This window comes from Lemur catta, chromosome 7 (assembly GCF_020740605.2).
Source record: "Lemur catta isolate mLemCat1 chromosome 7, mLemCat1.pri, whole genome shotgun sequence".
Taxonomy (NCBI): Eukaryota; Metazoa; Chordata; class Mammalia; order Primates; family Lemuridae; genus Lemur; species Lemur catta.
The window spans coordinates 71,057,193-71,061,917 of NC_059134.1; positions in this window are offsets into that span (position 1 = coordinate 71,057,193).

Genomic DNA, 4,725 nt, shown 5'->3' on the forward strand with positions numbered 1-4,725 from the left:
AAAGGAGAGAAGAAGAGAGATAAAAAGAGGGGAAGAGAAAGAGACAGGGAGAGAAGGAAAGAGAGACAGACAGAAATCATCTACTATTAAATTTAGGAATGTATTTTTATCATTTGGGTAAATATCCAGTAGTAGGATTGCTGAATCAAATGGTAATTCTACTTTTAGTTCTTTGAGATATCTCCATACTACTTTCCACAGAGGTTGCACTAGTTTGCCGTCCCACCAGCAGTGTATGAGTGTTCCTATCTCTCCCCATCCACGTCAACATTTGTTGTTTTGGGGCTTTCTGACAAAAGCCATTCTCACTGGAGTTAAGTGATATCTCCTTGTGGTTTGATTTGCATTTCCCTGATGATTAGAGCTGTTGAGCATTTCTTCCTCTGTTTGTTGGCCATTCATCTATCTTCTTTTGAAGAGTTTCTGTTCATGTCTTTTGCCCACTTTTTAATAGGATTGTTTGATTTTTATCTTTCTGACTTGCCTGAGTGGATTGTTTGATTTTTATCTTTCAGACTTGCCTGAGTTCGCTATAGATTCTAGTTATCAGCCCTTTAATGGATGTATAGCATGCAAATATTTTCTCCCATTCTGTAAGTTGTCTGTTCTCTCTAATAATTGTTTCCTTTGCTGTGCAGAAGCTTTTTAATTTGATCAGGTCCCATTAAAAAGACATCTTCACTCGAATGTTTATAGCAGCACAATTCACAATTCGAAAGATGTGGAAACAACCTAAGTGCCCATTAATACATGAGTGGATTAATAAAATGTGGTATATGTATACCATGGAGTACTACTCAGCCATTAAAAAAATGGTAAACTAATACCTCTTGTATTAACCTAGAGGGAACTGGAGACCATTTTTCTAAGTGAAGTATCACAAGAATGGAAAAACAAACACCACATGTACTCACCATTAAATTGGTACTAATCGATCAATACTTATGTGCACATACGAAAGTAATATTCATTAGGGATAGGGCAGGTGGGAATGAGGAGGAGGGGATGCGTAAATCCACACCTAATAAATAGGTGCAGTGCATGCTGTCTGGGGGATGGACATGCTTGTAGCTTTGACTTGGGCAGTGCTAAGGCAATTTATGGGACCAAAGCGTTTGTACCCCCATAATATTCTGAAATTGAAAAAATATATAAAATAAAATAAAATAAAGTTATATGGTTAAAAAGAAACCTGTAGGAACTAAAAAAAAATAAATTTAGGAATGTGGCAGGGTTGGGAAAAAAAAAGAGGTCATAAAAGCCAACTGTAACCACTATTTTCTTTTTAAAATATTTCCTATTTTACAGACAGGGATTGGAAGAATTAGGTAAGTGAATTACCTTCACAAATACCCATTCTTGTTTGACTTAATTAGTTTCATGGATCTGATAGCCCTTCAGCTTCATTAAGAATTTTGGTGGTCATATTTCTGCAAAATTATCCCAAACAATTTTTCCAATGTATTACACACATAAACAAGTTTTTCTTCAAAACCAGGCATGATGGTCATTTTTTCCTCTGTTTTCTCTTCAACAAACATAGTTATTACAGAAAACGAAAGGAAAATTCCACTCTTCATTCATGTTTGAGTTCTTCTGACTTGCTAAAACATACCGGCCTGTAATGTAAGATGTAATTTCATGTATATGTATTTCTTTTTCCTTTAAAAAGAAGGCTTTTACGAGATTTAATTATTTAATATTTTAAAAGAGTAGCAAGTTTTTCTAACCATGGCTCTGGAGGAGGTTTCTTCCTTTCTTTCTTTTTCTTTTACTTTCTTTTCTTTCTTTTTCTTTCTTTCCTTCTTTCCTTCCTTCCTTCCTTCCTTCTTTTTCCTTTGCATGGAGGAAATATTTTATCAGGAAGTTTAAATTTACATTTTTAAAAATGTGTGGCAATCATCATTAAATGTCTGTTTTTCCTTGCTTTGTGATAGATACATTCTGTTCACAAAAGCAGTTAATTTTTTAAGCCAAAATTAAGAAATTGTAAGAACTGAGGCAAAGAACATGGTCATTGAGTAAACCAAATCCTGAATATGAATTCTGGCCTTGTCATTTACTGTGCTACTACTGGGAAAGTCTATATTGCCACTCAGCCTCAATTACAAAAATGGGTACAATAACATTTTCTATCTCACAAGGTAAATATAAGAATTAAATAAGAAAATTCTCTCTCTCTATTTCTCTCTCTCTCTATGTATATATTAAATTATGTAGTTAAATTAAATATATATATTTGACACAATATGTGGCACAATTAAGCACTTAATACATAGTGCTATTAATAGATTATATGCTATAAGTACAGTACAAAATTTATCTTCCTAATGATTTTATCAAACAGGCAATAGAATTAATGTTCTGTGGAGGAGATTCAGTTCTTTAAAAACAATGGTAGATCAAACAACATGAAAATTTTTTTTAAACGGTGCTTACTTTAATGCAATACTTTTCAAACTATGAGTTAAATGAGAGACAAAATGAATTTTTTTATTCAATCAGCATTAGTGCTGTACAAGATAGGCCTAGTGTACAAGAGGAAGGTGCTTATAAGTGGTTGCGTTCACTTCAGTATGATGGTTAGCTGTCAGCCAAAAAGAACAGGAACAGGAACAGAGCCAATCAAACTGTGTTAAGTAACCCAGGCATTGCATGGAAATCTCTACAGTTCTTGTTCCCTGGCAGTACCGCTGGCAACAACACATAAGTAATTTGAGGAGTTTCCTATAGGGTGCTTATAAGTTTGATCTCACTGTTGGCTTCTTGCCACTGCCACTTCTATCCACTGCAACCTATACATTGGATAACTCTGCTTATGAGTAACAGAACTATGTGCTTAGATGATGAAGAATCAGATTTTTCACTTGGTGGGCATGAAGTCAGTTGAGTTTTCAGTTTGCCAAATGTTTCTATTTGTTTTTCAAATGCTCCAGGTTAAGAAAAATAAGTGGTTTGTATTGCCAAGCACTTTTCCCCTACATTTGGAGCACATGTGTTTCCTTGGGAAACTAAATCCTTTCTATTTTGCCCATAATTCATCAAACTGTTTTCTCTACACTGACAACTTAAATCTTTAGAGCTTTTTAAATATCACTCCTCTCATTGTTTTCCCTGCTACTCTCCTTTTTTTCATACTTTCCCCTGGGCAATAAAAAAATGCAATTTGCTAGATTTGAAGTGAAAGAAGTAAATACAATTCAAAATTGCCGAATGTTACCTATTCGTAAGTTGCTAACTGCACACAAATACACCCCTGTGCAAACTTCATAGAAATTTTTTTCTGAGTATATAAATAAATACTAAAAATCCAGGTAACTGTCAGCCTTGAAGTAGGTCATATATTTTTAAAACGAAGAAGTACAAATGAAAAAAGTAGCAAGAATTCAAAATGAAAGTTATAAATTACTTCATCATTTGCTATATATGAAGTCTGGGATTTTCAAATAAAGTACCTGGAAGTATGACTGAACAAATGATTATTAGTGGCTACAGCACACTGTTGATATGCTGACAAGAATGAAAACCATATTGCCGATATTATGTATTGCGGGTAATGGAAAAAACATCAACAGTTTCTAAAACTATTACCACTTTCTTCTGAGTATAAGTGATTCAGAGGCTGTCTTTAAAAACTATACAGATCAAAGCTGAGGACACCAGGAAAGTTAATACAATTACAAGTCAGTCCATTCTCATGCAAATTCAAAAGAAATAACTAAATGTACATTTAACCATCTGCACAACCCAATACCTTATTTTCATATATAAGAAAAACTACATAGATGCATAAAAATATCATCTGAGCAGAGCTTTGAGCATGTATCATCAGAACTTGTCATAAAACCACCAAATGCACTGTATTGATGTGATGCCTAAATGATCTCCTAATAAAAGCCAATTTCAAATGATTAAAAAAAACTAGATTGCTATAGAATGGCAAACAATGTTCACAGACAAAGCCAAGATCCAAAGCAAAGATGGATGAGCATAAATTATGAAGGTGTTTTTAGAAAAGAACACATCGACTTTTCAGTAAAAATTACAACAGAATTCACCTGTTTAAGAAATGGGGGGGGGAACAAATATTAGGCCTTCTCCTGAGACAGTATACAGCATAACTGAATATATAATTGATCTCCCATTTTTAATATAAATAAGGGATTGAGACTTACAGTATGAAGTCAGAGGGTTGCCTATAACTGACTGCACCATGACATTCTCATTTATCTGATAAGCTGAAGACAACAGCTGAAGACTCTAGATGTTCATTCAGGACTTCCAAAAACCTTCCCCCAGAGCATATGTGTTAGTGGACAACACACAGTATATGCTCCTTACTCTTCAGCCACTCCTTCTGCCGTTAGTAATCCCATTCTTTACCAGCACTCTGTCCTTCAGCCATCGAAGTATGCACCAAAACAAGAGTCCTGTTAACCATCTCTGTCAGTGTAGCTGGGAACAGAAGGCCCACTCATTCAGTTGCACCCGCTGGAGCAGTCCATCATTCTGGGTATTGTGCATCCTAATCAACTGTGAAGTCTCCATTGAAGAAGCGTGGTTAAGTGATATGTCCTTGTTTGTGACTGGGCAACAGTGTCAGTGTGTGTACACATTTGGTAAAGTTGGATATAGTGGATGTATTAAGATATCTCTGCATAAGCACATATTCAAATACCTGAGAGCATAAGCACTGTATGGAACTAGGTTTATCAGTTTCCTCTT